Source organism: Lupinus angustifolius, chromosome LG03 (genome assembly GCF_001865875.1).
Source record: "Lupinus angustifolius cultivar Tanjil chromosome LG03, LupAngTanjil_v1.0, whole genome shotgun sequence".
Classification (NCBI taxonomy): Eukaryota; Viridiplantae; Streptophyta; class Magnoliopsida; order Fabales; family Fabaceae; genus Lupinus; species Lupinus angustifolius.
In genome coordinates this window covers 28509859-28523221 of record NC_032011.1, presented here as the reverse complement: position 1 = coordinate 28523221, position 13363 = coordinate 28509859, and positions in this window count along the sequence as shown.

Genomic DNA, 13363 nt, shown 5'->3' with positions numbered 1-13363 from the left:
CTCTCTGTCCAACAGATACTTCAAATTTATTTTGAATAATCGGTTACTCAGCTTTCAAAAATCAGTTTTTCAGTTGGATAACTCTTTTCTCACACATGTAACCTGTTACTCAATGAAGTAACCTGTTACACACTATTTTTGAAAAATGTTTTAAGTCTTTTAAAAGTGTCTCACATTTTCTAAAAAATAGTTTGAGCATTTATACTTGTATATACTTAAGAGTTTAGGATAGAAGTACTTACAAAGACTTAATCTAATGTCTTGAAACTTTATCTTCATTTGTCTTCATAAGTCATCTTCCTTTTCTTCTTTTTGGTGATGTTGGTGTCTTCATGAAAACCGTGCCAAGGTCAAGAGCAAGATCTTCTTCACAAAAATCAGAGTAGAATATACTTAGAGAGGGGGTGAATAGGTGTAGTAGTTCACTAAAGCCACTTTTCCAGTTAATCGTGAATATCGCAAACATGGACCAAGATAGTCGATTATCACTCAGAGTAATCGATTATTCACACAGTAATCGATTATTGACAAAAAGTAATCAATTATTTGCAAACGATAATCGATTATCGCTGTGAGAATTTTCAGAATTTTAAAAAAAATTCCTAAGTAATCGATTAACTACATGTAATAATTGATTATTTTGAAAATAATTTTCCCCAAGTAATCGATTATAGCATTGCATAATCGATTACTTGCTGTAATAACACAAATTTAAGTACTTTTGGTGTGGTTATAGGTGGATGCTAAGATACTACTAGTAAAGACCTATCCTAAGAGTCTAAGACACATTACTAGACATGCAAAACAATCATGAACTCAACTATATACAAGAATCAAGCATTCAAATTAAGTAGCATATAAGCACACATTAGAGGGGTATGGCTAAGTCATATATAAAACCTTAAGCATGCTAACTTATATATGATTCATCAAGAATTCCAAGTTCTCTGCGTAGATTAAAGAATGTATCCTTTGGTAGGGGCTTGATGAAAATATCAGCTAATTTCAATATGCTTAGTTCTAGAATGCAATATGGGATTCTTAGATAGGTTTATGGCACTAGTGTTTGTACACTTGATATGTATTTTATCAAGCTTTAGACTGAAGTCTAACAATTGCTGCTTCATCCATAGAATTTGAGCGCAACCCACACCAACGATAATGTATTCTGATTTGGCGGTTGATAAAGCAACACAAGTTAGATTTTTGCTATGCCATGATACCAGGGAACTACCTAAGAGGTGGCAAGTATCACTTGTACTCTTATGGTCCAATTTGCATCCGGCAAAATCAGAATCCGAGTATCATATCAAAGAGAGAGAGGCATCCTTATGATACCATAGTCCTATGTGTATAGATCCTTTTAAGTATATCATGATACCTTTCACGACTGAAAAATGTGACTTTTTAGGCAATGATTGGTATCTTGCACATATACACACACTAACATAATGTCGGGTATACAAGATGTAAGATATAATAAAGAGCCAATTATACCATGATATTTGATTACCTAATAGCTTTTCCCTTTTCATCTTTTCAAGGTAGCAAGATGATGTCATTGGTGTAGAAGCTTCTTTGATTTATCCATGTCAAATCGTTTCAAAAGCTACTTAAAGTATTTTGATTGGTGGACAAAGATTTCATTACTCATCTGCTTTATCTGTTTTCCTAGGAACAAAGTTAGTTCCCTCATCATAGAAATCTTGAATTCTCCTTTCATCAAATTAGAAATTCCTTACACAATGTATCGTTAGTATCAGCAAAAATAATATCATCGACGTAAATTTGTACTAACAATATGTCATTTTCAGATTTCAATATAAAAAGTATAATGTCAACCTTACCTCTCACAAACCTTTTTCCTAACAAAAATGAGCTTAGTCTCTCATACCAAGCCCATGGGGATTATTTCAACCCATATAAAGCCTTTTTGAGCTTAAACGCATGATTTAGGTATTTATAGTTCTCAAAACCAAGAGATTGCTTAACATACACCTCTTTTTGAATATAGCCATTCAAGAAGGCACTTTTTACGTCCATTTGAAAGAGTTTGAAATTCATTGTAGACGTATAAGCTAATAGCATTATAATGTCTTCCAACCTAGCAACAAGGGCATAGGTTTCGTCATACTCTATACCTTCTTCTAGATTATAACCTTGAGCCACTAACCTTGCTTTGTTCTAGATTATTAAGCATGATTCATCTAATTTGTTGCGAAAGACTCATTTTGTGCCAATGATAGAATGATCACTTGGCTTAGGGACCAAGTCCCACACATTGTTTCACTCAAACTAGTTTAACTCTTCTTGCATAGCTACACCCCAATTTTAATCTTGTAAGGCCTCGTCAACATTTTTAGGCTCAATTTGTGAAACAAAAGCAACAAAATTGTAGATATTGCGTAAAGAGTTTCTGGTTATCACTCCCTTAGAAATGTCACCTATTACGTTGTCAATGGGATGGTCTTTCTTTGTCTTCCATGCTATAGGAAAATCTTGATGATCTTGACTTTATTCATGATCGTCTTCTACAACATGTTCTATTTCAACATCTTTTGCATATGTGTCTTCTAAAGAACTTGAAACATCATCGAAAACAACCATTTTCTTCTCTTTTGGAGAAGATTCATCAAGATGAACAAAAACATATTCTTCTACATGTATAGTATGTTTGTTTTAAACTTTATATGTTTTACTATGTGTAGAGTAACCAAGAAATATACCCTCATCAGCTTTTGAATCAAACTTACTTAAATGATCTTTTCCATTATTAAGTATGTAGCATTTACAACCAAAAGCATGAAGATATGAAATGTTTGGTTTACGACCTTTTAATAATTCACATGGTGTTTTAGACAATGATGGTCTAAGTAGTACTCTATTTATCACATAGCGTGTATGCATCGCACCGAACCAAAAGTATTTTGGAACCTTACTCTCATTTAATATTGTTCTAGCTAACTCCTCTAAGACTTGATTATTCCTCTCAATAACTCCATTTTATTGAGGGGTTCAAGGAGTAGAATATTGGTGTGGGATACCATGCTTCTCAAAAATTTATCGAACAGGTGGTTCTCAAATTCACCATCATGGTCACTACTAATAAACACAATTTTATGATCAAATTGGTTTTAAAGTTGTTTGGAAAGATTCTTAAAAGATTTGAATGTATCACTTTTCAAAGCAAGAAATATTGTCCACGTAAATCTAGGAAAGTCATCGACTATCACAAGCGCGTAGTAACTACTACCAAAACTCATAACCTGTGAGGGTTCAAACAAGTCCATGTGGATTAATTCTAATGGCCTAGTTGTGGATATCACATTTTTTGAAGAAAACGAACTTTTGACTTGCTTGCACTTTTGACAAGTGTCGCAGTAGTCATTTGTTTTAAAATCCAATTTTGGTAGCCCAACTACTCAATCTTTAGATGACACTTTTTCTAGGTGATTTAAGTGAATGTGCGCTACTCGTTAGTGCCAAACCCAAATAGAGAAGTGATATCTTCCAAGTCAACTATGTAAATATTGTTAATTCTATGACCTATGAATTTAATTTTATTATCTATGCCATTGTGAATAATGCAACACTTAGAATTGAAAGATACTTTGTTACCTCGATTTTACAACTGGCTTATGTTTAGCAAGTTATGCTTAAGTCCTTCTACGTAAAGAATGTTGTCGATAATAGCTTGTGAAGCATTACCTATCTTTCTAATTCTGAGTATTTCTACTTGATTGTTATCGCCTTATGTGACATAGTATTTTTCTTTGAATGATAGTTCAAGGAGTTTTGACCTATCACATGTCATATGCCTCGAACAACCACTAACAAGATACCAATGTTGTCCTTATGTTTGGAGGTATACCTACGAAATAAAATAACTTGATACTTTTATGCTTTTTTTGGAAGATGTGATTTAAGAAGGAATGAGAGAAGGAAGAGAAAAAGAGAAGAGAGTTTATGTATTTCTCTCATTTGGTACAAGGGATGAATAGGGAGGAGGGAGGAAAAACCATGTGGGTCCCTCACTAAAACTCTTCTTCTCCCTTGTGGGAAGAAAATGAGAATTGAATGTGTTGTCTTTTGTTTTCACAATTTTGCCCATTTTTATCTTGTTTATCATTTTTCTTTTTTAATCTTAACATGTTTAATTATTGATATAAAATTATATATTTAATCATCAAATCTATATATTTAATCATTAATATAAAATTATCTTTTTTAAACACTTTATTAAATCTATGTATTTAATCGTTGATATAAAATTATATATTTGTTAATAATATTATATTTATTAACATTTTAAACAAAAATTTATTTTTTAATTTATAATGAAAAGTATTATTAATGTGACTAAGTGTATAATTGTCTATTTCATAGGTGGAAAGGTAAAGTCCTATTTCTCTATCTTCTTTTTCTTTTCTATCAAACAACTCGCAATTCCACTTTTTCTCTCACCATTTTCTTTCTCACCTCTTTCTTTCTTCTTCACTTCTTCTCTACAGCCAAAGAAGGCTTAGGTATGCAATTTATGTTGGGTTCATTTTTGTTAGTAACCACAAGAACTAGTCCTTTTTGTACCCATACAAACTTACCACTAGGCACTCCATGCCTTCTTATGTGACAAGAGATAGATGTATGACCATAAATTCCACAATAAAAACAAGTAGGCAAATTATTTTTATGCATATTATGATTCTAAGCTACTTGCTTTCTATATGGTCTCTTTTTCTTAGCTTGTTTATATCCTAAACCAGCTCGGTTACCTACATTTCTTGAAGTAGCAAGTAAGTTGTCAAGGCTTTGGCTACTATATGTGAAGCTTGCAATTTTCTATTTTAAAATAGAATTTTCAACTTCTAAAATCTTGCAATTTTCACATATAGATGTCTCAATTAACTTAGAAGAACAATAACATGAAGAACAAGCATATATAAGATCAAAAGTCTCATTTTCTAACTTTAATTCATGTTGCATTTCAGCTAGTTTCTTTTCATACAAAAGAATGACTGTTTTTCTATCTATATTAGTGCTAGCTTGTTTCTTTAATTCTTCATGTAGTTCAACAAAGATATTATATAGTTCATCGTATGTAGGTGAATTTTCATAATTATGCAAATATGAACTAGTTTCAAAAGATCGTACCTCGCTAGATTCTCCAAGCTCATTTGATTTGCAAGAATCTTGAGTATTGGCCATGAGGCACAACTTTGCCATTTCCTCCTCCTCCGAGATGCTCGATGTTGATTATCCTTTGGGATCATCCCACATGATGTAAGCCATCTTCAATTTGAAGTCTTGAGTATTGTTCATGTCTTTCACAGCCTTTTTAAGATAGTTTGAGCATTGATATCTCATATGCCCTTCTTTTCCACATTTGTGGCAAGTGAAGTATTCCTTGGGAGTCTTGCCTTTTCTGGTTGAGTCTTTGGCTTCTTTTCGTTTTAACCTTTTCAATCCACTTTTCCTTTGAGGAACTTGCTGAATTATCGCACCATAAGCGCCAAGGTTTCATTGTTAGAATCTAAATTGGAATCGTCAAGTTTCATTTCTTGACTTTGTGACGTAAAGACTTTTAGAGATATCCCCTTCTTCTTTTTATCTGATTCATCATGCACTGTCATGCGAACCAACTCCATTTCACACTCTTGGAGTTTGCCAAAAAGGTTAGCGAGAGTCATAGAATCCACGTCCTTTGACTCCATGATGGCCATTACCTTGGGTTGCCAATTCTTGTCAAGACATCTCAACACTATATTTGTTAGGTCATCTTTGGAATGCAACTAAATGATTAACTATATGAGTAAACCTTTTCTACATATCAGTAATAAACTCATTAGGAAACAGTCTAAACAAATCATACTCATGTGTTAAGTAATTTAGTCACGTACACTTGACTTCACTAGTGCCTTCGTGGGTAACCTGTAAGGTGTCCCACATTTGCTTAGCACTAATACACTGTGAGACTCTAGAGAACTCGTCATATGAAAGTGCAGACGTGATGATGTTCTTTGCTTTTAAATTGTGCTTTATTTTTTCGTTTCTCATGATCCGTCCATAGGCTTTTAGGTTTCTCTTTTGTCTCACCTTCCACTAGGTGTAGTTGGATGTAGGGATCATTGACTATGACCTCCCAAATAACCTTGTAAATATCTTCGATAAATATTCTCATGTGAACTTTCCAATAGGCGTACCCCTTGCTACTATAATCAGAAAGACAATTGATGGATGCGTCATCGCCACCAAAAGGGTTACTAGAGCCCATAGTGATCTTTGCCAAGGATCAACGCTCTAAGAGGTTCAGCTAGCACGGTCGTACTAGTGCTGATGCCACTTGTTGGATAAAATTAGAGCAAAATACACCTAGAGGGGTGAACAGGTGTAACAGTTCACTAAAACCGCTTTTCCGGTTAATCGCGAATATCACAAACACAGACCACGATACTCGATTATAAATAAGAGTAATTGACTATTCACTCAGTAATCGATTATTGACAAAAAGTAATTAATTATTCTAATTCTTGAAATCTTAAAAGATTAGGTTTCTTGCTAAACAAGTTTTACCAAAATAGTTCTTGCTGATTCAAACTACTTATCAACGTATACTAAAATGATAAGTCGACAATATGAAGATTAAGAGTCAATTAAGCAATGTAATGAATCAATATCAAAATACATAAAAACTAAATAGTAAAGACATTAAAGATATAGAAAAGTGCGCCAAGAGATTTTATCCTGGTTCTTTTGCGGGTCCACTTGTAAACTACATCTGGGCCTCCCCTTCTGATCTCGGGAGATTTTTATTCACTATGGAAATCAATGTATTTTTACAAAACACAACTCCAATTAAACCTTTACAAACACTCCCTTCTTGGCCCTAGAGTCTCTCACAATGTTTTGACTTCTAATCCGTCTCTTCCATATACACAACGCTTATTTATGGTATAACCCCAGCCACTGATCACTCTCAACCAAGACCTTTGTAAAGTGTGAAGATACCAAACCTAACTGCATCTAGATTCTACCACTATTCTCAAGACCCTTGAGAATCTTACTTCACTCGACTAATGAAAAAATAAATTTGAGTAACTTTGCACCTTGAATGTGCTAATACAACATTGAACTCAGACCTAAAACCTAATAACATAAAACTTACAAGAACCCCCAGATTCTAATGATGATTTATGCAAGGTTTTTCTCAATATGCACTCTATTGAAATATGAAATTTGATATATATTCTCTCATGAATCTCAAAGAAACACTAACTCAAATCAACAGAAGATTTCACTCAGGGAGTTTTAAGAAAATATGAAATTTTGAAAACTTGCATTATGAACCAATGAGAAGAAAAATGAGTTTTATACAAAATAGTTTTTTGTTTTATCTAATCGATTATCATAATCGATTATCGATAAGCTAAAAACAAGATATCATATGGAAATACTCGATTATTACTCTTGATAATCGATTTTTGATGCCATAAGACCAAAACCTTTAGCTACTTGAACTTTGAATAATCGATTATTACTTTGCCTAATCGGTTATCAGATTCCATGACTGGATAATTGATTATCACTACATGTTAATCGATTAATAGAGCTGAAGAGTAATTTCTTTGAAGTGAAATGAACGTCCCACATGATGAATGATTATGCAATGCATGATTTCAAAATATGAACAATTTTATGCAATAAAATCATGTATGATTAATGCATGAAATTTATCTAATCATGTATCAGTGAATGAAATGTCCAATTTAAGTAAGTCAATTTTGGGTCTTGTGATACTTCCATCCTAGGTTCACCTAACCTAGACTCAATCTAAGCAATCATCTTAGGACTTTATAAAACATAAAAGTTTCCTTACATCTATGACTTCGTCTTCAAGCTTTCATATAGACTTTGTCTTCTTGAAGTTCATGTCTTCATCTAAACTAAGTACGTCAATCACACTTACAATCTCTGACTCCTATTGCAATGTCAGTGGGGCTTGGACAACATTTATGCTTGTTGTTGAAATAGTTTATATTGACGTTCCATCATTGCTAAGAATTGTTGCATGGTAGGTAGAGGTCGACCAACACGGTTATATGTTCCGCTACCCTAGTTTAAAGGTTGGAGGAGAGAATTTAGTTCCTGGTCCATCAAAATGACACTAAGGATAAATTTTATTTCTGGTGGTCACCATGGTGTAGGTAAGCCACATACGACGCCAATATTCTTCTATGTTGAAGATAAGTTGGAAAAATCTATGTTACTTTGCTTGATCTGCACAATAGCCGACCTTGGAGGGTTGCCGAGAATTGGGCTCTTGGTAGAACTAGGAAATCATTGGCCATGACCACCTTTGGTGGGCTTAAGCCATTATTTTTAGGTTTATGTAGAGAGAACGTAGAGAGAATACCATTGTCTTTCACTTTTGGATGGCTTCACCTATTTATACTATATGGTGGAGTTAATTGCACTCCAAGTGGAGGTATCATCATTGTGTACGACGTGGTCTGGTCCATTCAACATTCTATTAGACAATTCATACTACCTCTGTTGTGTGGCCAACATAATCATGTCCACCACTTAGGTGTTCTATCCTTGCCTTTGGCGTTAGGAAAAGTTTGTCAGCATAGCAAATGCTGACACGTCCTATCCTTTTGCTATCATCATTTTCCTTAGTTAGGCCAACCACCTAGGTATGATTGACATTCATATAGGTCAGATCTTGTCCACACGGGCATGATCGATAGTGTATAGACCATATCTTATATATCGGGTTGTTGGTCTCTAACTGATCCTAACACTAGGGTGGAACAATGATGACAATTTCGCATCTCAGTTTTGTTAATATGAATCGTAACCACTCATATTTACATTTGTTGTTTCTTCGAAGAGAGTGGAGAAGTGTTGAGCAATGAACTTAGAAATGAAATACTTTTGGGATAATGCCATTAACTACATTGCAGAGAGAGAGTGAGAAACGAACAAAGCATCCTAATGACCAAAGACACATATCAATATCATAATCAAACAAAAGCCACAACTTAGTGGTAGTTTTAGCCTTAATAATGGAAGTGTGGCATCAAGACTAATGGGAAGAAGATTCCCAATAAGAAATTGATCAAATTAAAAAAATAAAGTAAAAAAATGGTTGGATCTTCTATGAAGTAAAATGCACCAAGCCACTTGCCGAGTTCTAAATCAACAAAGAATTGAGAGATGGTAGTGAGAAGTTAGAAACATAAACCCTAACCATCACTAATATATATATATATATATATATTTAAATGTATCTTTAATTTTATTCATTAAATAAATAAGAATGATTCCACCTAGCAAACTAAACCAATCAAACTAATGAGTTGAATTAAACAGTTCACGAACTCCTTATGAACCAAACAAATTTAAGCAAACTAATTGAATTGAATAGTTTGCAAACTTCAATGGATTTGTAATCGAGCTGGAAACATATCTCGTTTCAAAGTCGATTCGAGTTTTGAGCGTAGCAAATCCTTATCGAGCTGAAATCTGGTTTGACTGTGTTGGACTCGTCCTGATGACATTGCTGCTAATGCTTCCACATAAAGTCTTGAGTTGTTTTGATTTATGACATTCCTTAGCTAAATTTAAAAAATTTGTTTCGTTGATGACATTTCATGCTTATGTTTTGCCTCCATATCCTCACCTTTATCATTTAACAATTTCTTTTATTCAACATGTTTTTCTCAAATTTTGCTATTTTTTCCTTTCTTTTCAAAAGAGTAGGTGTGATAACTCTTCCATGACACCGAACTATTTCATGTTTTTCTTTCCCAGACACACTCTTAAAAGCTTCATGAGGTTGTTGACTAGAATTTTCAATTAAATGCTTAAGTTGTACCTAACATTTTTAGAAGCAATCAATTTAACATAATGTCAGTAAAAATAAAGTGGAAATAATTAAATATGACATCCATATCCCCTCATTTTGCATACATATCAACAAGTGAGGTCAAATAGATTGTATATGACCCCTTTGTCTTATGGTTTTATTTTGGGCAGCATATGTTATACCCTTTTGAATAGTGATTACTTTGCAATCCGCTATCATAATATTACTGCCATTTCTATGGTGACCACTACATGCCTCTGCCACTACCTATTCTTACTTTAACAACATAAACTGATATACGCCAACTCCAGAATCTGCGTAGAATCATGCAAAAGGTATACGTAGCCTGTTACAAGTGAGATTCTAATAATGGCTAACATTATGCCATATGGTAGCCACATTAACATGACTCATGACTCCATTGGGGTTCGTCTTAGTGCCAATCTTCCATCATAAAATATAAGTGGTTTAGGGTATAATTTTCTGTAATCACTACCCTAGTCAATTATACATATATGTTGTGGGCCAAAATTTCAAAAGAGATGAAGGAGTATTTAATAGCTTTAGACAGCATAGGTACCATTGCATTAGTTGTTTCTTTTTCTTGTTTTGTCTTGTTTCATATAATATTTAAAATTGGTTGAACATCCCTACATTCTCCTTAATTGCATGCTGCATTTCGCAAAAATAAAATATTTAAATACAACAATTTAACCAAATAATTACTTTTATAATTAAAATATGATATTTATCTTATGACACAAAAGTTTACTTTATTCAGTGTCTTCATTTATGTTGAGCTTTATTTTTAGAATTTTTTTCAATCTTTTGCTATATACAATAATACAAAAGTCATTATTAAATTATATTTGAATACAATTTAACATAAACTAAAGATTATGAATCTTAATTGAATATTTCAAAAGACTCCAATAACGTATAAATTCTTTAAACTGATATTCCATTATGTTTTTTGAAATGATTGCCCAGACACTCACGTATACATGCTAAATTGTTCTTTTTTGATGGTGTATTTGTGTTGTCTCCAATCACAATTTAGAATAATGAATACAATTTTTCCTGTATATATGGAATGATGTATTTTTGCAACAAAGAAAAGAAGCATAAATATAAAGATCTAAGCACACATGTAAGAACAAACAAAATAAAAAACATAACTTCTAAGCTAGTTCATATAAGATCTTCATATGGTACAACCTTCCAGTTAGTGTAAACAAAAGGACAAAAATATGAACTCCTATACTATTCCTAAGAAATTACTAAGTTTAACAACAATTCTTTGATCCGGTCTAATTAACACTCCATATTCATCGAAAATGATTTATAATCTATCTTCAAGTAATCGTGCATGAACTTCCAAGTATTTTATTTTCCGACGTTTTATTTTTAATGTTGTCCCTAATTGTCATATTTATAATAAACAATATAAAATTTGTATATTGAAAAAAATGAAAATAACCAAAAATTACAAAAAACATTAATGTTATTTTGCTTTGTAGTATCATTTGTTTTATTATCTTGCTCATTAAAAATGCACTTTTTAATATAACACTCCATCATTGACAAGTTATCTACCATAAATTTATTGAGTGTATCATCCTTAAATCCTTCAGCTTGATATCTTATTATAATCGTGAACTATCTCTTTTGAAAGAGATTTATCCTTTGATATTGTTTTTTTGTTTTGTATTTCATTAGTTCTATTGTATGTCTTGAATTTTCAACCGTCACAAGTTTCTTCTTGTATTCTTGCTTTTTATTTTGCAATTGATCAAATCTTATTGTTTGGATTGAATTTCCAGTAATCACATGTTGCTATTTATTTGTGTTTAGCATTTGATAAAACCTTATGATTTGGGTTGAATTTCTAGCAGCCAAGAAATGTTTTACTTGTTCTTTATTGGGTTGTATAGACATATTTTGATTATTATTACCAATTGGGTTTGTTGCTAGAATTTTCTTTTGCTCTTGCCTTGAAGTGCTCCTCTTAGCTTGAGTGTTGGAAGTTGAAATGTCTTGCTTCTTCAAAGGGTTATCATGTTTTACTTGAGCTTCCTACTTCTTTATTAATTCAGCACTAGAACTAGCTTGAAATTTAAGTTTTAAACCTTTTTATGTTCATTTCCTACATAAGTTTAAGAACCAATCAACATTTTACAAGGATGAAAACAATTCTGAAATTAAGTAAGTACTAAACTACGCTACAATCTTAAAAAACAATTCTGAAATTAATTTTAAGACCTAAAAGGTTTGTGTATTGATTTTAAGCCATTTAGATTAGCCAGTAAGCAATGGATATTAATTTCAAGACCATTGAATATTATGACAATCGGATATGAATTATTGATACTCTAACAGGGAAAATTCTTAACCATTGCATTTTGGATTTACATTAAGCAGATATTAATGCTAAAGGAAAGTGTCTGGTTCAGGAAGAGGCAAGAGCCTTCAAGCCCAACAGATGTTTGGTTCAAACACTTATGCATGGGCTTCTGTAAAAAAATTCTGCAATATCACATTGATATGGCTGCTATAATTGTATGCTCAACTTAACAAAAATCATACAGTAAATTCCAACTCCAGGTGTAAAATTGCAAGGTAATTCTTGTTGCAATCATCCATTACGTTGTATAACAATTAAACACAATTCAAGACTCTAATTCTCAAAATATTATTGTAAAAATATAGTCTTCTCTCATTAAAAAGATGTCATAACCCTAAAGAAAAATAGTCTATCAACAATGATTAAAACCCTACAAAATAATGTCATCAACGAACTCTGCGACATTAAAAAATAAGTCATTTATGATCCCTTATTGTGGATTAAAATGAATCCATATATAAGAAGAAGCCATTAGAATTTACTAACAGAATGGAAACATAATAAAAGCTAAACGTTCTACCGAATATATTCATTTATCAAAGTAAAAAAAGCTAAAAAGTTTTTTATCAAAAAAATAAAAGCTAAACGAGAAAATCCTCCTTGAAGTATTAGTAAATAGTCCATCTGACGAACGGGAGGAGGGTATTTAAGAGGGGTGGATATGTTATGTCCCAAAAAGGTATAACTCTATGGGTTACTGGCTTATTACTTATGATTGATCAAAAAAATATTTAATTATTAAATTTTAATTTAAATATATTTTTCAACTAATCATAAACAGTGACATACACTTTTATTGGATACATATGCTCTCACTTACGGGAGACTTGCCTAACCAATGGACTAAAAAGAAAACGTAAAAAAAAAGAAGCTATCATCATAAAAAAAACAGGATACTTTCTTCTAACACATTGAGTAAAGCAAACAAAGTTGTCTTCAAGAATCATGCAGGAAGATTTGTGCCATCTCTAGAACATATTTGTTAGGTTTTTAGCCTTTTAAGACAGCCAACAATGATTGAAACTGAGGTCCATGTAAGTATTTAGGATTTTATGATTCCTGCCCATGTTGCAAACCATTGGAGGTTTGTG